The sequence below is a fragment of the Peromyscus californicus genome, unplaced genomic scaffold (genome assembly GCF_007827085.1).
Source record: "Peromyscus californicus insignis strain IS unplaced genomic scaffold, ASM782708v3 Scaffold_10__1_contigs__length_136768540, whole genome shotgun sequence".
Taxonomy (NCBI): domain Eukaryota; kingdom Metazoa; phylum Chordata; class Mammalia; order Rodentia; family Cricetidae; genus Peromyscus; species Peromyscus californicus.
In genome coordinates this window covers 76,134,592-76,156,460 of record NW_026294391.1, presented here as the reverse complement: position 1 = coordinate 76,156,460, position 21,869 = coordinate 76,134,592, and the positions used below count along the sequence as shown (strand labels likewise).

The following is a 21,869-nucleotide window of genomic DNA, read 5'->3' as shown; positions in this document are numbered from 1 at the left end:
CATTATCATCATGACAGGAAGCAAGGTAGCATGCATGTAGACATGGTGCTAGAGCTGAGAGTCAATACATCTTGATCCAAAGGCAACAGAAAGCAAACTGTCTCACTGGGCATGGCTTGAGCACATATAAGCCCTCAAAGTCTACCTCCACAATGATAAACTTCTTCCAAGACCACACCTACTCCAATAGTGCCACACTTCCTAACAGTGCCTCTCTCTTTGGGGGCCATTTTCTTTCAAAACACCACAATCTACTCCCTGGTCCCCAAAGGCTTGTAGCTATATCATAATGCAAAAAAAAAAAAATGTATTCAGTCCAACTTCAAAAGTACTCATTCTATAACAATCTCAAACTTATTTAAAAATCAAAAGTTCAATTTCTCTTCTGAGATTCATGCAATCTCTTAACTGTAATCCTCTGTAAAATCAAAATCAAAAGGCAGATCACATGCTTCCAACATATAATGGCACCAGATATACATTACCATTCCAAAACATAGGGAAGGAAGCATAGTGAGGAAATACTGGATCAAAGCAAGACCTAAAATAAGATGGGCAAATTCCAAACTCTGCATCTCCATGTCTGGTGTCAAAATGCTCTTCAGATCTCTCCTTTCAGCTTTGTTGACTGCAACATACTTCTTTCTCGGGCTGATTCCACTCCCTGTTATCAGCTTTCCTTGGCAGGCATCACATAGCTCTGGCACCTCCAACATCTTGGGGTCTCCAAGGAAATCCAGGCTTCACCTTCACAGCTTCATGCAATGCCCTCTTTAGGCCTCCATTCAGGGTCATATCTGACACATGCCTGGCCTCAGCCATGTTCCTTAGTGATGGAGGAGGGTTCCATAATACCTTTCTTCTATTCTTGAAGCCAGAACCACGTGGCCAAAGCTGCCAAGTTCTGCTGCTCACTGGGACTGGTACATGGCCCCCCTCGTTCAATTACATCTTCAACAGCTTTCTGTTTCCGATAGTTTCCTTCACTGCCTAAACTTGACTGTCCTGAAACTGGATCTGTACACCAGATTGGCCTTGAACTCAGAGATTTTTTTAATTATAACTTCATCAGTTTTCTGTTTTCCATGATCTCCTTCATTGTCTAAGCTTGGCTGTTCTAGAACTTGCTCTGTAGACCAGACTGGCCTCAAACTCAGAGATCTGCCACCCTCTGCCTTCCCAGTGTTGGGATTATAGGCATTCACCACCACTCCTGACTCTATGCTTTTCTTTAATTCTCTTTCACAAGTTAGAAACTTAGCTGGGTGGGATCTTGCCCTGAGGTCACCACCCATTTTATTTCATTTCTTAATCTGTTTATGTCCTTGAATATAGGACATAACTCCATTCCACTTAACTCTATTTCTGGTGCTGCTTTTCTCCTCAAATTGTTCTACATCTTGTATATTTTTTTTCTTGCTCGGCTTGCTCCTTTTCATTATAAATCTTCATTAGAGTTACTACTAATAACCACATGGCAGCGTTTATACTAGGCTGTTTTGAGATTTCCTCTGCCAATGAATTAATCAAAAACTCCTCACTTTATCGTCAGGCAGACTCTTCAGACAAGGGCAAAAAGCAGCCACATTCTTCACCAAAATACCACAAGAATGTAGGCCACATATTAATATTGTTCTCCTCTTGATCTAGCTCCCCATAGTTCAAATAACCCTCAGCACAACTGTTTTCCATGCTTCTAGGATGCCACATTAAAGCATTCATCTGCTTTTCTAACCCATAGCCCCATGGTCCATATTCTTTAAAACCAAAAACACAGTCTGGCCTATCACAGCATTACCCAAGGACCTGGTACCAACTTCTGTCTTAGGGTTTATATTGCTGTACATAGACTCCATAACAACTGCAACTCTTACAAAGAAAAATATTTAATTGGGGTGGTCCACTGACATTTCAGATGTTTAGTACACTATCATCATGGCTGGAGGGAAGGCAGCATACAGGCAGACATGGTGCTAGAGGTATGAGTCCTTATATATTGATGCAAAGGCAACAGGAAGTAAACTGTCTCACTGAGCATGACTTGAGCATATATGAGATCACAAAGTCCACATCCACAGTGACACACTTCCTTCAAAAAGACCATACCTACTCCAGCAAGACCACACTTCCTAATAGTGCCTCTCCCTTTGGGGGCCTTTTTAAAAAAATCACCATAGTAAGCAACACAAAAAAGATAAATAATTTCATTTAGAAAAACAATCCTCACAACTGTGTCATATACAGTTTCAGTGATAAGCAAGTACTTTCTACCTTTAAATATTCAGGAAAAAACAAAGTCTTAAGAAAGAATATTAAGTGCAGTAGATGATCAAGTAAATTTACATATAAAACTACCCACTGAACTCTTAAGAAACCAAGAGCAACCTCTAATGCAATTCTATTAATTAATCCAAATAATAACATGTTTAAGTTCATTTACATGTTTTAATGTCTTATTTAATTTCAGTGAATTGACTTTATATATGATTTTTTAAAAAATTCTGTTTCCTGGGGGTTTTCTAGTCAATTTTGATTGAAGAACATTTCTATAGAACTAGTGGATTTTGAAGGGGACATATTGTCTTGATCTTGTGTTTTTGTGAGGTGACCTGGGAATGTGGACTTCTTTTCTTGGTTATGTGTCTGGTATGACTCTATTGACTTAAGTTTGGTTCTATTTTTGCTGTTTCTTTCTCTCTCTCTCTCTCTCTCTCTCTCTCTCTCTCTCTCTCTCTCTCTCTGGTTTTTCAAGACAGGGTTTCTCTATGCAGTTTTGGTGCCTGTCCTAGATCTCACTCTGTAGACCTGGCTGGCCTCCAACTCACAGAGATCCACCTGGCTCTGCCTCTCAAGTGCTGGGGTTAAAGGCGTGCACCACCATCACCCGGCTTGCTGTTTCTCAAGCTTGGTTGATTTTTGGACTTGATCTGAAATCCTTTGGATACTTCATGTTGATTTTTGCTTGGAAGAATGGGTAACCAAGAAAATGACTCTTGACTGGGTCTGTCTGAGCTGGTGTACTTGAGCATATTTACAGAATGTTTAGAACACAGCTTCTTAATAGAGTAGCAGAAATGAAGGTTGGATCACAAAACACCTGACAACAGTAAAACATTTCTGAACATGCAGCAAACAAATTTTAATTTGAAATCAAATATAATGAATACATGGTGTTTCTAGACATACTTATCTGTGTTAAATTTTGTGATTTTACTACCATCTTGGTTTGTAATGTACAATATGCCCACTTCATGCTGCATATACTATCATGTCATGCAATGCCATCAAAAGCTGCCTGGAACACTCCAGGTCAGATAAGAGACTATTGTACATACTATGTTTGGTGGTTACTACTGTACAGTCAAAATTGGCAAAGCATATAGAAACATAATGACTTAATTATCTTAAACAAAGACTTCTAATATTTTCCTACCATGATTCCTCAACATATATCTAGCCAATGTTTCGATTGTATTGCCCTAGAATGATTAATTTGCGGGGAGGGTTTCTCTGTGGGTAGCCCTAGCTGCCCTGGAATTCACTCTGTAGACCAGGTTAGTTTGAACTCATAGAGGTCTCCCTGCCTCTCCTTCCCAAGTCCTATGATTAGCCACCAACACCAGGCTAGAATGATTAATTTTAGTTGCTACTTGAATTGCCTACTTGGGTTTCATAAAACAATTATGCAGTGATTTTTTGTCTTGGGATTAAGACAAAATTTCCAATATTTTTTAAATGACTCAAAATATATTTCTGCAATGAAACACCATTCTCTGCATTGATAAATGTAATACAAAAATACCAATTAACTCTAAAAAATGTCAATGACACTCTATGTCCTAGTATCAGTCAGCTAATATTCCATTTTCCTTGGAAAAAAAGCACACATATCTCATTAATGAACAGACTTCCTTTCAGTTTTATAAATGGTAAAATTATATATATACCAAAACTATTTAAATATAATTTCCTTATGATTTATGGTGGGTAAATATTTCATTTATATACTAATTTTATTTAGCTATCTCAGGTCATGTAAAAATGAATTTAAATGTAAAAAAAGAGGGATCACAAGTGAAAATGTTTGAAAAATTAAAGCCTAGAAAAATGACTAGTTTTTATAAAAGAAGGTAAGATATGGGATAACATGTGTGAAACCAAAAAATAATAGAAAACCAACAAGCATGGTAGTACACACCTGTAATCCTAGTTTGGGGAGGTAGAAAACAAGACAATTAGGAGTTTAAGATAACCCTGTGTTACACAGGGAATTCAAAGGTATGCCAGGGCTATATGAGACCCTAAGTCAAAAAAGAAAAAAACTAAAGACTTGATTTCAAGGTACCAGAACACTCCCTGTAAGCTTCTAAAGGACAGGAGCAATCAATAGTTCTTCCCACCTAGCTATGACAACAAAAGCAGCATGGCCTAAAAACCTTAAAGGTGTAGTAATGGCACACACATAGTTTGTGTGTAACCTACAGATCTCTAATTGGACTTAAGAAGTGTTCAAAAAGAGCGGAATCATGCCTAGCACTGGAAACCTAGCCAGTTGCCCAGGGCTAGTGAAGTGATGGATCATAGAGGGAAACCTATAATTGCTACTTTACCAAATCAGCATAATCTGAACTATGTTCTAAATATATGTCATTTTACCCACATATAAGTGCAGAAAACCACAATCAATTGTTGCTGAAATTTTCTCCAGTCCTGCCTGGCCCATGGTCAGGACAAATCTCTCTCACCCGCCAGTCCCGCAGCCACTCAGACCCAACCAAGTAAACACACAAAGACTTATATTGCTTACAAATGGCAGGCTTCTTTTTATCTAGTTCCTCTATATTAAATTAACCCATTTCTGTTCATCTATACCTTGCAACATGGCTCGTGGCTTACCAGTATCTTACATGTTGGTACTCATGGGCGGTGGCTGGCAGCATCTCCTGACTCAGCCTTCCTGTTCCCAGAATTCTCTTCTCTGCTTGTCCCGCCTATACTTCCTGCCTGGCTACTGGCCAATCAGCATTTTATTTATACAGAGCGATATCTACAGCAACCAATCCAAATGCATAGTTGTAAATCCCAGTCCCAACTGATATGTCTACAACACAACTCCTATACATAAGGCTCCAGTATCATTGTTAAAGAGGTGGCAGAAAGATTACAGGAACCATAGGGTCAGGAATATTTTCTGAGTCTGTGTCTCCTAGGGATGTCATAAGCTACACCTATAAAGTCTCACTAACATGATTGCCTAAACAAACTGAACAAGGAGAATAATAATAGATATTTTAAAGTCAACTGGGGCAATCTCATGAGACCTCAATGCAAGACAAGGAATTGCAAGTAACTAAGAAGTAATGAGAGGTAGAGAAATAATCATTCCCTGTAAAGTGCACAGCAATTGATCATTCAGTATCAAATGGTAAGTCCTGAAAATATATAAACATCAGTAACAATATTCAGAATGAGAATGCTGTACTTATGCACTTAGGAATATATGTGTATATGTATGTAATAACAGTTAAAGACTAAGAGGCCATGAATTTTAGAGAGAGTAATAGGGAGTACATGGGAAGGTTGCAAGTTATGAGAGGGAGGGGAAATTGAAGTAATTACATTATAATCCTCAATATATTTTGAAAAGCATTTAAAATACTCAAAAAATCTCAAAAAAATAAATGGAATCAAACCCACAAGCAGAGGGAATCTTTCCTTGTAAGAACTTAGATGAAAAACAGAACATAAGGGAGGTTGATTGGAGATAAGTACTCATGAATACACAGTGATGTGAATAATTTAGTCAATAAAAAAATAAGGATGAAAAGAAGTCTTTCATAGGGACATATAATTTATATACTTCTTCATCAACAAAGTGGAATATATCTTCCCAATCATTAAGTGTGAATTGAATGTACTGACATCTCTCAGGAAAATATATTTTACATATTATGTTGTTATAAACATTGGCCTTTGCTTTTGCTCAAAGATATGTGTATTTTAAGAGCAGATACCATAGGAATTTTGGGGCCCACTAATCAAAATTTGAAATAAAGACAGGGAAATGGAAGGCAGCACTGAAATCAAGAAAACATGTAAAATATGTGAGAGATCATTGGACCTACAAAATAAATAATCCTTTTCTAAATGATAATGTACATTTTTTATTTTTCATTTATTTATTTATTTGTTTGTTTGTTTGTTTGTTTGTTTGTTTATTTATTTATTTGGTTTTTCGAGAGAGGGTTTCTCAATGTAGCTTTGCGCCTTTCCTGGAACTCACTTGGTAGCCCAGGATAGCCTCGAACTCACAGAGATCTGCCTGGCTCTGCCTCCCAAGTGCTGGGATTAAAGGAGTGCGCCACCACCGCCCGGCTGATAATGTACAATTAATAAGAAGAGTCACACTAACAGTCTCCTGGTCATATAGTACAATACGTAATTTTTCCCTATTAATTAGGTTTATTTTTAAAACAATTTTATATGTGTATACACTGCATTTTAATTATTCCTTGCCTTTTCTATACTCTTATTTCCCTTCTATCCCTTTCTCAGATTCACAGCCTTTGGTTTTGTTCTGTGACCCATGCAGTTTAACCATGAACACCTTTGTTGCTACTAGATCAGGACTATTCATTGCAGCCTGTTGGGGAATCACCGATGGATGCACAACCAAAGACATGGACTGCCCCTTTCCATGAGTCTATCTACAGGAAGTAATTAAGCAGTGGCGAATAGGGAAACTGCAGTCCCCCATCTTTGCCTGACTATTTCATGGGAACATTCTTATGTAGAGGCAGTGCAGTTGAGCAAACTTTAGTTGTTGAAAATTTGGGATGGCAGTTGCTGTCTATTGCTCAGGGATGGAATTTTGAAGCCTTTTCCACTATCTTCTGGCTATTTTGATCTGTCAGTCAGGTTTTCCTCAATTTTCCCTGAGGCTTAGAAAGGATGGTATAGATGTCCTTTTTCAGTTTTGAGCACTCAACTATTAGTTATTGTCTGCACTTTATATATGTGTTATTCTCTGCCTTCATCACAGCACACAGGAAAGAGCAGGTTCTCTGTTTAAGTCCAAGAGTGGTAATTGGGTTCGAGAATAAACATGTTTAGAAGGAATCCACACCATTTAAACACTGCACTGTTGTAGGGGTGGTTGTCTGTACCCTGAAGCACCGCCCCTAGTAAGCAGAAGGTAACTGCTAGGTTCCCCCCTCCCCAGGTGTGGCTGAGACTGGGACCCTTTAAGAACTGAGAGGAGTATATGCTCGCTCTCTCTTGGCTATCTTGTGGTCTTAGATGCTAGATGCTGGTGCTGCAGATCAAGGCAGAATTCTCCAGACAAACTGCATTGGTCAGCAGCTCCAGCATCCAGCATCCAGTATCCAAGACCAGGAGGTAGAGTTCAGTCTCGGCCATGCCCCCTGGGGGGCAGGTACCTAGCAGTTACCTGCTGCCTACTAGGGGCAGTGCTTCAGGGTACAGCAACCACCCCTACATACTATAGTTTGACTTGCTATTTCTACTTATCAGGCACATAATAGTATCTGTTCATTGTTTCTTATAATCCCATTGTGGCCATCTATTATGTGATAGAGACTATATTGTATGCCATGGAGAATGTGGTCTAATAAAATAGTCGTTTCACAGATATTAAGCAAATGAAAATACAATTATAATTGTAATTAGAAAGATGAAAGAAATATAATTGATGTTAAGATAGATATAATGAGGCTCCCGATTCACAAGAGAAGGTGAAATCTGAGATATTGACACATAATGTTATACCTAAGTTAGGCAGATGAATAGTACCTTAGAAATAAGAGCCCAAACTAACTGAATATCTAATCTGAAAGAATACACACGGTAAGATCCTGAGGTGGAAACAGAAAAGTTGATTATAGTGCAAATTACTCATACTTTTATACTGCAATAAAGTAATTCATCCCCATTTCTTCCTTCTTGAAAGTGATTATATGTATGTATGTCATTTGTCAGTGATCATGCTCAGGTAGAACTAAGGATAAATGCCAGCTTTTATTAAAAGCATATATTAACATTTCATAGTACAGTTCCTACTGTACTAAAGCTATGTACTTTATAGATCTCTAGTTTACAAATTGTTATGCTGAATTTTCAGTGATACTTATTACTTGCTCATGAAGCCTCACATATAAATGCACTTGAGTTGACTGCATTTTTTAAAATGGTTGTCAATTGCTCTGAAACTTAGCTTGAAGGATCCAATTCTTTTGAAAAGATTTGGACACTGAAAAACGCTTAATATTTTTTTGCTCACTCTAGCTCATGTAAGATTAAGTACCCTGCTACTACAACCTCTTGGAAAGCTACTTGAAGGATTTTAGATAGCAATGATTCTACTAAATTATTAAATGGCAATACTTTAGTCATATATATTAGCAGTCTTTCAACACACTGTGTTTTGCCAATTTCCATTTGTTGATAACAAAGAAACACCAAGATACAATATAATACACAGGTCAAATAAGAGATAATGATTATTTATGGGCAAATTTAATGATAACTTTGAAATTCTTGGGAATCTTTAGTTCTAGCAAGTATGTATGTATAATCAGATATATTTTCTATGAAATAAAACTCTAGAATAAACACACCCTATTTTGATTATTTACATGACTGCTCTGAAAGAGGATTTGGTGCTCTTATCTTGACTCAGATCAGTATACTAGACAAGTATACTGGTCTGAGTACTTAACATATAATTACTATGTTAAAACCATTTTACTCCAGTGAATTCGCTGTAGCATAGCTCTGACACTGAATATTTGTTAGTCAGGAAAAACAGTATAGAAATTGAAAATGCTACTTCTAATTTCTTACTTTCTCTGTAATTGTCAAATGCCAGAGGATAAATTTCTACAGTCCTGAAGGTAATACCAGAAAGATTATAGTAGCAATGAAAGATTGTAGATGAAAGAGATAAAATATAAAACAATGGCTGGAGAAGGCACCCAGGCATACATTTAAACAGTTGTTAGAATTAGATAAATGAGTAAAACACCCTCTGATGTTTTTGAAGAAATACATTGTAAATCTAATACTTGGAAGATAAGACACAGTATACTGTTTAAATGTTTAAATTTTATGCTAATGAAGCAATGTCATTTCAAATAGTTAATACAAAATTAGCAAATCATAGTTGCACATATAGGGCACAAAGTAATGTTATGACTTATGAATGTTTTGAAGAATAATTACATCAAGCTAATTAACATGTCCATCACCTCACGCCCAAAACCAACACTTTATTTTAGATAGTTTTAAATTCATAGAAAAGTTAAAGATAGTACAAGGAAGTTTGGTAGCCCCTATTCATAGTGTCCCTTATGGTTAAATATATTACAATGTCATGGAATATCTGCTAATATCTATTCTTCATTTAAAGTGTCTTTGTTGCAAGCTAATATCAGTTTTCCCCCAGAAATCCATATCCCATTCAATTTAGTTATGTTTCCCATCATACTCTAGTTAGTGAGTGTTTCTCAAAGTACGCTTTTGTTGACATGTATATTTTGAAGAGTAATGTTCAGACATTTAATTAGTAGAATTTTATTTCAATTTGGAATTTTATGATTTTTTGACCACAGTTAGGTTTGAGTTATATGTTATTACAAATAAGAACACAGGGAGAAAGTACTATTGCCATTATATCATATTCATGATTTATATTACTCATAGGACTTATCACTAATGTCTTTGATTGTCGGACAGGTATTATGCCAGTTTAATTCTAATGTATAATTACTCTTCCTCATTTTGAATATTGCATTATTTTCCTGAGAGATGTCAGTACATTCAATCCACACTTAATGATTGGGAATGTATATTCCACTTTGTTGATGAAGGAGTATATAAATTATATGTCCCTATGAAAGACTTCTTTTCATCCTTATTTATTGACTAAATTATTCACATCACTGTGTATTCATGAGTATTGATATTATCCTTTATGTAAATATTAACTTGTCATTCAAAATATATAAGCTTTGGCTGTTAACAGTTTTTTAACTTAGCTCCTTTATATCTTGTGAGCAGGTATTAATTTATTTTGTTGTTTATATAATTTAGCATTAGCCATTGTAAATATTTGTCTCCCTTTTACATATACAGATCATTTTGTGTTCTTCAGTATTCCTATACTTTCTGACTCTTAGCAGGCAGTGCAGAATATTTTGTCTATACCCTGAATTATCCCCAGAATCAGCCTCCTCTACAAAGAGTTCTGGCTCTTTCACTTACAATAAAATTACAACAAGACGACAAGGGTGCTGATCATGTGCTCACTGTCATTGTGTATTGTGAATTTCAGATTTATCAACTAGACACAATCAAGAAACACTTGGGGAGAGAATATCAACCAGGACTTGTTGGGTTTGTTTCTAAGCATATTTGTGGTGTAATATCTTAATAAACTCATATGGAAAGACCCAGGTAACTCTGGATACCAGAAATTCAGAGCATATAAATAGAGTTCAGTGCAAATAGGAAATTGAGCATGTATCCATTGATTTCTTTCAGCTCTTGACTGTGGAGATGATGTGAATTAGCTGTTTGAAGTTCCTGTATTGACTTTCTCACAATGATAAACTAACCTGGAGTTATAAACTAAAATAATACTTTTCTCCTCTAAATTGTTGTTTTCTTCAGAATATGTTTATCACAGAAATAGAAATCAAACTATGACACGTACTATTTCTCTCAGGCTCTCTCATATACTGAACTAAGAAATATGCAAACTGTTTCTAATAACATATTTTATGAGCTACAGATATAAATTATTTACAGATGCTATACATACAACTTTACTGCCTATAATGTAATATCTAAGTATCAAGATTGATTCATCTTAACTAGGCTTAATCTTTTAGTTATTACTGAGGTAGTGGGGAAAGATTTCTGCATACATTTCTGAAATTGCTTGAAAACGACAGGAGTATGGTCTGAAGAAAAGAGCAAATGATATCAGAAAAAAAACAAAATAACTAATGTTAACTTTTACTTTGTTTTATCTAAGAAACCACTGACAAAAATGACAATAGCCTATATAGTGCCAATATGAATATTCAAAGCTGGATGTACACAAGTCCCTAATTTAATTAAGCATTTCCCCAAATTTTTATTCTGTCAGAGAACTTCACAAATTTTCTATGTGCACATTTTCATTCTTTGACAAAATATATTTTTCTAGAGTAGTGTCTTTTATGAAGTGAGACACAGTAGCTATACATTATAGATGCAAAATATTCTGAAAATTCTAGTTATTCTTTTTAAGAGATTATTTAACATAAACCAAAACTAACTGAACACTAGTTATTTTTCATCCATGTGACAATACGACTAAAATAAATGTATATCTCAAACAAATATAGTTTTTACATATCCTCTCCCATAATCCCAGTTTCTATTTAACAAATACTTCACAGTATAAATTTTATAGAAGTCCTTAACCAGAACTCTTAAATTAAAAATTTAAGACAGTATATAGTTCAACTCTAAGCACCTACAAATTAATTTAATTCATGACCAGTATGCAAATAGGATATTTTCAAAGTAGATTGACTTACCTTTAATTTATTCCATATTTACACATATATATTATGGGTGTTTGTTAAATGGAAGTAATATATGTTATTGTAAAGGACCATGAGATACTTTTAGAAGCCCAACACTGAACATCCAAAGAGATTTATATTATAAAATGTGTCAACTCTTCCCTAGGATCCAGTTTTACCAAGATAAACTTGTCATCTCTTCTAATGACTTATAAAATATTATGGCCCTACACAGAGGAAGCAAAATACCTTGGGAACTATTCACTATTTTCCAAATAACGCAGATAATTTACAAATGATTTTCAATCCCTTTACTTGTTTTTTCATCTATCAGTGCCTCAATGCTACCTTCTGCAAACCACTCCCCCATATGAAGGTTTCCTTTTATAAATTTTTGAAAACAGAACAGAGTTTTGTGATGCACATGTTAATATTCTCACAGTGAAAGAGGTAAATGCAATATAATTATCATTGAAGCTATGGATATTTATATGTCACAGGGCTTCTGGTAGAAATGACAGCATATGCACATTTCCTTAAAATTCCAGGTCCACAACATATCAATGTGACAATGATTTAATTATAGATAGCTACTAAAAGTAATGGTACAGTATATTTATAAGCATCAGAAACTGAAATTTGTATTAACATCACTTCATTATGCCAGAAGCAAAAGGTACATCATTTGCATATCTAGTCTAGTTTGAAAAACTATGCAAAGAGATCATTCAGTGTTCATCCTCGGGGGGATGGGGGGAAGAAAGCTGAAAACTGAGAAGAACACTAAGCTAAATAAAGCATGTTAAGACAGACAGTTCACTTCATATGATGGCCTAGTTGTTCCATTTTTGCTGAATGCTCACAGCCAAACCGTATAACCTCTCTCCATTTTATTTTCTGAAAATGGAATTGGTATAGGATCATTATTTTTTACAGTCCTAGCTACTGTCCCTATTTTCAAATAGAATGCTCTTTAGGATTAGTTTGAAAATTGAAAATGTTTATGTAAATATAGAGATGATATACCTATGACAGTTATCATCAATCATAGATAATGGTAGCCGCTATCAACACTCATGGTGAGCAGGTACTGTTCTGAGTGGTTTGCATGTATTGTCTCATTTAACTTTCGATAATTCTATAGATTAGGTACAACTCTTTTCCTTAATTTACAAGAGAAGAAACAATCTCAGAAAGGTTAAGTATTGTGTCCAAATTCCCATAGCTAGTAAGGGATAAAATGAGATTAGTCCTTCAGCAGTGTGATTTAAAGTCTGTGCTGTATAGGAATGTTACAAATAGAAGAGTGCCTGTATTATTTGTAGCTGTATATTGCACTTGGTGTTCAGGTCAGAAGTCAAATATTTCTTTGAGAGGGTAGGACACAGTTTAATAAAAGTAAAATATAAATTATCTGACAAAATCCATTTTTATACACTATGACATCTTAAAGAAAATGTCTTGCAAATTTATCAAATAAATCTAAAAGTTTCAGAAATTCATAGCAAAAAATCTTAGTGGTATGGCAGGACAGAGATGAGACTCGAGGCTAGATTTAGTCAGTGGATTATTCTGCATTGTCATATGAGTACTTGGAACTTAACTTTCACAGTAGTCTAGATAATTTTGGGGGAAAGGAGATAGGTAAAATATCATTTATTACTTTAAGTCTTTCCTTCCTTATTCAACTTGATTATAAGTACTGTTAAACTTACACTGATTCAAGTTTTCACTTGTCTTTATACCCATGAGAAAACTGATGGTTAGTTAATAGAGTTATTTTAATCAACAAAAGGAAAAGAAGACTACCTAATTCTGTCTAAATAATCTATACACTCTACTAAATATTTCCTCCTTTTCTATTCCAGATTACTACTTATATCTATCATTCAGCAAAGCAACATGTTTCTCCATTTAATCTTTAGATTATTATTTGATTTTTTTCTTTTGCCTCACTAGATTGACAGTCCCTAAGGATCTAAAACCATAAGCCCCACATTGTTCCAGATACACATCGTGAAGTTCCAAAGTGAGATGGCATCTGTTTTACATATGCCTTGTAGTTATTTTTCATCCTTTGACTGATATTGAACTAACTTGCCTGTATAGTTGCTGGAATTATGGATATAAAGTTCTCAATGAATTCATGTTGTTTACCCTAAGCCAGGTAACTTCTTTTTCTTTATGCAATAATTTAAGAATTTAACTTTTTTCCTTTATGAAATTAAGTTTTAAATTCTAATTCAGCAACAACCATGAATGTGAGCACACAGATAAATTATTTATTACCCTAAGTATTCTAATAAGCACCTCTATAAACATCTTACACTTTATTTGCTACATGACTCCAAAATGTGTCAATACAAAATTCCTCATCAGAATAAAATCAATAATTACACAAAACAGACAAACATGTAGCAAAGTGTGGCAGTAGAAGCCTGTAATTTTAGCATGTGGGAGAAGAATTCCAGCTCAGTCTGCACTATATAGCAACAGATTTTCTCAAAAATCCAAAGGGGACAAATAGAGAAACACTTTAAAAGTTTATAAACAGCTCACATGGAGGGCATCTTGCTTTTCATCACCTTAGAAAATGAATCATGATTATGTAACTCGAATACAACCAAAATCATTTAAAAATGGGAAAAATTAATTGCCCAAAAGTTTATCCTGAATGGCAAAACAGGCAATCAGAATTTTGGGGCTTAACTTTTAAAGGAAGGAATAAAAATTAAAAAAATTGGGTTTTGCTTAAAATATGTCAAAAATGAGTGGAACCAGTACTCTGTCAGCAAATAATCAGGATGTGTCATGCAAAGTAGACAGAGGAACAAGTTAAATGATACAGTGAGGAAGTGTGAAAAATACAGAACATTGAGATATTCTGTGAAACAACTAGTTACACAGAAAAAAGAGGACTATTTCAGAAAGGAAATATTTAAATAGGTATAATTAAATGGCATGGTTTGTTTTAAATTTGGTTTGATAAAAATATATATGAGTAAAAATATTAATACTCTGTGACTTTAGATAGTGCAATATATAACTGTAATAGTATTTAAAATATTATGAGCTATGAAATATATTAAATTACAAGAGAGAAAAAGCCACTAGAGGATATTTAGTGGTTCCATAGTAATTTGTTACTTATCATCACCAGAAACCTGTTTATTGTGTGATTTGAGCAGTTATAAAATCTCTCAATTGCTTGCTAAATTCTAAAAGAAATAGTTCATCACAAAATAATTATGAAATTGCAGATCTTCTTGGTAAGACATTCATGACTGCAGCATCATGAATATTGGCCACACAGTTCACCTTTCAATCTTTCTTCCTAACTGTTCTACCTTTTACTTTTTAATTTTGGCTGCTTCACTTTTCATGAGCTCAACAAATAAAACCAGAGACCTTCATGGCTCTTAGCAAACAATCCAAAAACCTCAACTGAGTCTATAATATCCAGCCTGAACAACTTCATCACTGTGTTTCTCTTCTACATTACCTTTTAGCACACTCATCCTTTCCTTTCTCTGTACTTCCAACTCAATGGTCTTCCATCACTATTTCAGATACACCACATTCTTTCTATTCTGCGCCTTTGCACATAGTATTTCCTTCTGTAAGCATAACTCAATTGTGTTTATTTTAGCTTCATTATCAGCACCACATGAAAACACATCATTCATCATTCCTCAATTACTTACCTAATTTGGAATCTGGGATAGCACACACTTCTTTTTTCTTTCACCTCTCCAGAATTTCCCTTCCAAATTCCTTTTCAGATTCTTTCCCATTTAACATATATGAAAGAAATGAGATAGTTTATTAAAGTACTTGTGGTGACTTGGCAATAAGATTTAGGTTATAGAATGAAAACTTAAAGTAACAACAATTTCAACTAAAATTAATGAAGAATGCTAAGAAAAAAAATGTTCCTTTATTCAGAAAAACCCTCCGAAAAAAGTGGATGAGTATTTCTCAGTATTAGTCATTTATTCAGTTATTTATTTCCTACTATAAACCAATAGCAATTACCTCCCCCTCATGTTTTTGTACCCATACTAATCTATTTCTTCTTCTTGGCTCATAAAATTCCTCTATCATCAATCACACATATGTCCACATTAAATTTCTACAGTGCTTTAAAATTAAGAAAGTAATAAGATATATCTATTTTAAAGTTTGTACTAGCATAAACTAATCATACTTAATAACAGATTTCATTATTACATTTTCATGAACTCATTTTATGTATTTTGATTATATTCAACTCCCATTGCACATTCTTGCCCCCTTCTACTCCCTCTTATCTCTTTCCACTTCCCAACTAGTTCCTTTCTACTTTCAAGGCTTTTTGGTTTCGTTACCCAGTAAGTTTATTAAGGGTTTGCGTACGGGAGTGCGGTTGAAGGGTTATTTATAGAATGGGTAACTTACCAGGATATACTCCACTAGAGAAAATGTTTCATTTTCTCCTAGCAACTGTTAACTTACTACAAATTGTCAGGGGGTGGGGCCTCTTGAGCCCCTCCCCCTCTGTGATCTCATGAACAGGCAACTTAGCTGCTGAGAGTTCAAGAATGCCCTGCCATATCATGAGTATAATACAGTGGTTTACACTACTTTAAACTTCATGTTCTTATATTCATTCTGCCCTGCTGTGGGATGTCCTGTATGCTGTAAATATATGTTGCTATGATTGACTGATAAATAAAATGCTGATTGGCCAGTAGCCAGGCAGGAAGGATAGTGTAGGCAGGACAAGGAAGAGGAGAATTCTGGGAGGTGGAAGGCTGAGGCAGGGAGATGGGACCAGCCACTGTGAGGAGAAGCATGATGTAAGACATCAGTAAGCCATGAGCCACGTGGCAAGGTATAGATAGACTTATGGAAATAGGTTAATTTAAGATATAAGAACAGATAGCAAGAAGCCTGCCACGGCCATACAGTTTATAAGTAATATAAGTCTCTGTGTGTTTACTTGGGGGACGCTAGTTGGAGAGATTTGCCCCAACTGCTGGCAGGCTGGGACACAGGAAATCTTCAGCTACACTTGCCCCTCTTTTCCACAATGTTTATTGACCACTTGAGTGGTTGATAAAAACTTTACTTTATGGAGTAATTAATTTTCTATTTTCCATACTGTTCCTAAATTTTAATGTCCAATATAAATTGATTAATATAGAAATTTCTAGTAACAGTAACACATCTAAGACAGAACCTCAAAGTGTCATTGCAATATATATGTATCTTCAAGATTTTTCTCTTCCTAAAATGGTATGACAAATAAGGCTTGACTGCATTTATGTACTTCAGCTAAAATATACCTTACAAGAGACTACATGTAAAGAAGATATGAAAATTATTAAGTTGTATATTAAAGAAAATTGGAAAACATAAAGTGCTATTTTCTCAGCACTATTTTCATTTGGAAAATATGACATTTAAACAAAATTGTATCTAGATTGCACATAGTTTTGTGATTGTTATTTTAAGTGATTAAAATATGTATTTCAGTTTTAAAGCCACAAATTCCAATTGCAATGATATAGATCACAAACTATTTACCACATAAAGAGATGCCCCTTAAGGTCCTCAGTAATTTGTCAATAATGGAAAATAATCCTTATCTGGTAAAGATTAAGAGCCATGGCTTTGAAAAAAATTGCTTTTCAAATAATGTCCAGTGAACACCTGTACTAGAGTCACGTGGGACACTATAGATCTTGGAGCTCTGCATGATGACAGAAACCTGTCATCCCAGAACATAGTGTGGACAAAGGAAAATTACCCGCTTGATGGCAGCTTCAGGCACAGAACAAGATCTATGCCCACCTAGATTACACTGAGAGTTCCAGACAACAAGGACACTGTGTTGAAGTCATATTTCAAAAACAAAAACAAAAAATTATATATAATGAAACCAGCTCTGCATGCTTATAAACCTCAACATTATATTTCCCTTCTCTTATTTTCCCCTACCATAAATCCTGGGCTGTCTTTCACATACATACTCAATAAAAGACATATTTATTTAAGGAGGCTCAAAATGGTTTACTTATATCACACAAGCTTTAGAGACTGCAACACAGGCTTTGGGAAAGGCTAATTTTTATGTTTTTCTTTCCCTGTAGTCTCAGCCATCAAGGAAGCTGAACCAGGAGGAATGTTTAAGCCTTGAGGTGGAAACACAAGGAGACCCTGTGATAAACAAACTATGCTTTCCTTTTAGTTTCAGTGGCAGTAGGAAGATTTGGAAATTTCACAAGAGGCATGGGATATCATAAAAGTGTACAAGGTGGGATCATTCACTGTGGAAGAGAATTCCGCATACTAGAGAAATTCAAGCACTGAAAGAGCTCAGATTTCCAAGGATAGGAGAGATCTACCCATGGTGAGGTACAGAGTTACCAGAGCAGAAGGAATGCTCAGAATTTGAGGGCAGGGGTTTCAGAATCATTGGGTGCTACAGAATGTGTGAGCTGAAGGATTGAGGAGGAGGTTCTTTCCAGATGTAGGGGTTTATGGGGTGTGTGATGGGGGCATTCTGGAGGACAGGTGTCCAGGAGCGCAAATGTTTTTTGATGTGTGAAATTAAAAACATGAGGGGCACCCAGAAGTTAGAGGAACTGGAAATTTTGAGACTTAAGGCATTTCCACAGGAGGGTGGTTAGGGGATTCTGGAGGGTGAGGGCAGTGATCAGCGATTTCTAGCAGGGTGTTTTAAGGTGTACAGTGCTTCAGAAGTGACGGTGGCAGTATTACATATGTGGGAGAAGCCATTTTCAAGAAGGTATGTAGAGCAGATTGTATAACAGGAGTTGTACACTGTTAAGGAGTGAGAAAGGAAGTGGGAGAGCAAGGAAAGAGAGACCATGATAAATGAGGACACCATGGGAATAGGAAGAAGCAGAGTGCTAGAGAGGTCCCCAGAAATCCACAAAGATACCTCCACAATAGACTACTGGCAATGGTCGAGAGACAGCCCAAGCTGACCTACTCTGGTGATCTGATGGCCAAACACCCTAACTGTCATGATAGAACTCTCATCCAGTGACTGATGGAAGCAGATGCAGAGATCCACGGCCAAGCCCCAGGGGGAGCTCCAGAGAGGAGAGGTTATATGAGCAAGAGATATTGAGACCATGATTGGAAAAAGCACAGGGACAAATAGCCAAACTAGTGGAAACACATGAACTATGAACCAATAGCTGAGAAGCCCCCATGGAACTGGATCAGGCCCTCTGGATAAGTGAGACAGTTGATGAGCTTGAACTGTTTGGGAGGCTCCCACACAGCTGGAACTGGGACCTGTCCTTAGTGCATGGGCTGGCTTTTTGGAGCCTGGGGCCTATGCTGAGACGTTTTTATCAGCCTTGGTGTAAGGAGCAGGGGACTGGACCTGCCTCAACTGAATCTACCAGGCCGAGTTGACTCCCCAGGGGAGACCTTGCCTTGGAGGAAGTGGGAATGGGGGGAGTATGGGAGGGGAAGGCTGGGGGTGGGAGGAAGGAGGACAGGGGAATCTGTGGCTGATATGTAAAATTAAATTAATTATAAAGTAAAAAAAAATGTATATATAAAAAAAAGTAGTGAGAAAGGGAGCATAGGGTTTCAGAAAGTAGGGGACTAAAAAGGTGTTGTGTGTCAGGGAGTAATAGGAGAGGCAGGAATTCAATGGTCACATGGCCAGGTGTTTTGTGAAGTGAAATTGGAGAGGATGGAGTTGCCAAGGTGGTGGATTTTTCTTAGAGAGGTGTTCAGAAGTGCTTAATCCAGTTCCCTAAGATGGTAGTCTTTGAGAGTTGAAGAGGTAGTAGTGTATCCCTGGCAGATCCTGGGCACCTGCACTTATTGTTTACTTCTGCTAATGAATAGGGAAGGTCTGCACACACACAGAATCTTGGAAGAATTCCATCTAGGGATTATTATATAGTTTTGAGACTATTATCATATGGTAATATTTATTAAAATTATAAACAAAACAGAAAATAATATCCACTCACATCAAATAGTTCTTTTATTGCTTACATACAGCTGAATGTTGTCATATACATGATCATTCATCTAGACATAATGTTTACTTCCTTTCATGGAAATACTTATCTACCATCGTATCAGCATGCCAGTAGTAATCAGGAATATGAAGGCTAGTTCATGCTAGCTAGCATGACAAACTAAGATAGTATAAGTCAGAGTACTCTTTTTCAGCTTATAAATAAAAATTAGTGGAACACTGATGTAATCCTAACATGTGGAAGGCCAAAGCAGGTATATCATGTTCAAGGCTACTGCGAGCTACATAATGAATGTCAAGTCACCCTGGGCTGTATGTATAAGTATATGTATGTTTGCATGTGTATACAGGAAGAAAGAGAGAGGGGGAGAGGGGCGGGAGGGGAGAAGAGAAGAGAGGAGATTCTGGACAGCAACAAAGACCAGTTAATTCACATGAATAATTCAGCATAACCCACAGTGATTCCTTTTACTTTTGCTTTTCATTTCTCTGGTTTTTGTTTGGTTGGTTGGTTAGTTGGCTGGTTTTTCGGAAGCAGCATCTTCTTATTCAGTCAGACCAGCTGTGAACTTGAGCCTCCTTTGTCAGTCACCTCAGTGTTGGGATTATCAAACTGTCACCAAGCCTGCTCACTGTGATAATTTAATCATCACATTAAAGTCAGAAAAATCAACTAAATATGAATACTGTGAATCCTGATATGTTGAAACCATAGATCTTCCACAATTGTTAACATTAATACTGTTTAGCATCCTGAGTCTATGTTTTTAACTTCCTCTCTCCTCAAGAACAAATTCCATATACATTGTTAATAAATCAGTCATTTCTTAAGGAAGCTCAAACATTTCACATATCAGTGAACTTTCAGAGGCAGAAATATAGATCACAGGAAAAGGACTTTTCCTTTTCCTTCTATTCTCTGTTATTTTAAATACCATGTGCATATATATATATATATATATATATATATATATATATAATCATGTTTTATCACTGAATCGTATGTTAAAGTCTTTTTTCTAGATTTAAAAACCTCTATCACTGTTGATCACTGATTAGTGTTATTTTCTGTAAATGGACCAGTTTATTTAATTGGATTATTGCTGTTACCAAAAATTTTAAACTGGAAAAGGTTGCTTTACCTTTTTGCATTAAATCTAATTTTATAGTACTGTTATTAAAAATAATTTTCAATCCATATGTTCTACAATAACATTTTAGTATTTTCTAATTTTATCCTTTTATCTCAAAATTGCCAGTCAGCTGTACCTCAGATTTATCTATTTAAGCCTTGCTTTTAATATCATCTCAATAGCACCGATATATAAAATTTACACATGGCAGTCTTAACATATTTGAATAATGGATTTGCTGTACCTTGTGCTTTTAATTATTCTTTTCTAAATTCGATTGTAAGCCATTACTAAAGCAAATTTCAAGTTGGTTTTAATTCTGTACCTTCAAAGCAACTACTACATTGGTGAATATATAGTATGTGACCATTATATTAGTATTAAGTGTTGATTTAAATGAATGATTTACATTATTGTATTCAAGATTGTGAATGCATACCTTTTTATGAGCTTAACACTAGAATAAGTGCTATAAAGGTAAAACAGAGTATATGACATCTGATCATGTCTCTCCCGCTTATAAATCTAGCTATGAAAATTAAATCACATGAGTGGTTAAACAAGATTTTCATTCCAAAATATAATCTATGATTAAGAGAGAATGAAGAAAAAGCAAATCAGTGACTTAAGTACTGAAAAATGTGTATGTACTCTTGAGCCTTAAAATATATTCTGAGCCATTTTTAAGCAGGAGAAATATACTGAGTAACAAGGAAAGATGTGAAAACTTGGGGTTTATGCATAAAATTTGAGAGAAAGTTAAACTCCCAAATGCTGAGGCCAAAAAACAAATCACCATGAATGCCAAACAAAGGAGTCTATACTTCTTAATATAGCCAATTACTAAGCACTTACGTGAATTGTGCTTTTCATGCATAGTGGACATCTATTTTGTGATAGATTGTTGGACAAATTTTCTTATAACAGTCCAATGGCTCATGAGCAGAGGCTTACCCTACTGTCGCAATATACCAAGTAATTAAGTTGACAATAAATGAAGTTCTAGTGTATTTCAGATTTGACATTATGATTCTTTTATTTATTAAAAACTGATGATGTCCTCTACATGATTGTTTCATGTAGACATACTTAACTTCCTTCCATGGAGACACTATCTTATCAGAT

The 21,869-nt window shown here is 35.5% G+C and overlaps 1 protein-coding gene across 9 annotated transcripts in view; it reads right to left on the bottom strand.

The window, feature by feature from the left end:
• The window catches only part of Fam133a (family with sequence similarity 133 member A), a 40,628-nt gene that overhangs the window by 6,904 nt on the left and 11,855 nt on the right, over window positions 1-21,869 (bottom strand). For 6 of the 9 annotated variants that reach the window (XM_052735196.1, XM_052735159.1, XM_052735170.1 and 3 more), the window contains one exon: window positions 15,299-15,379. The exons of the other annotated variants lie outside the window; for them this stretch is intronic. The gene's annotated coding sequence lies outside the window, so the exon portion shown is untranslated. The remainder of the gene's footprint in view (window positions 1-15,298; window positions 15,380-21,869) is intronic. 9 annotated transcript variants of the gene reach the window in all.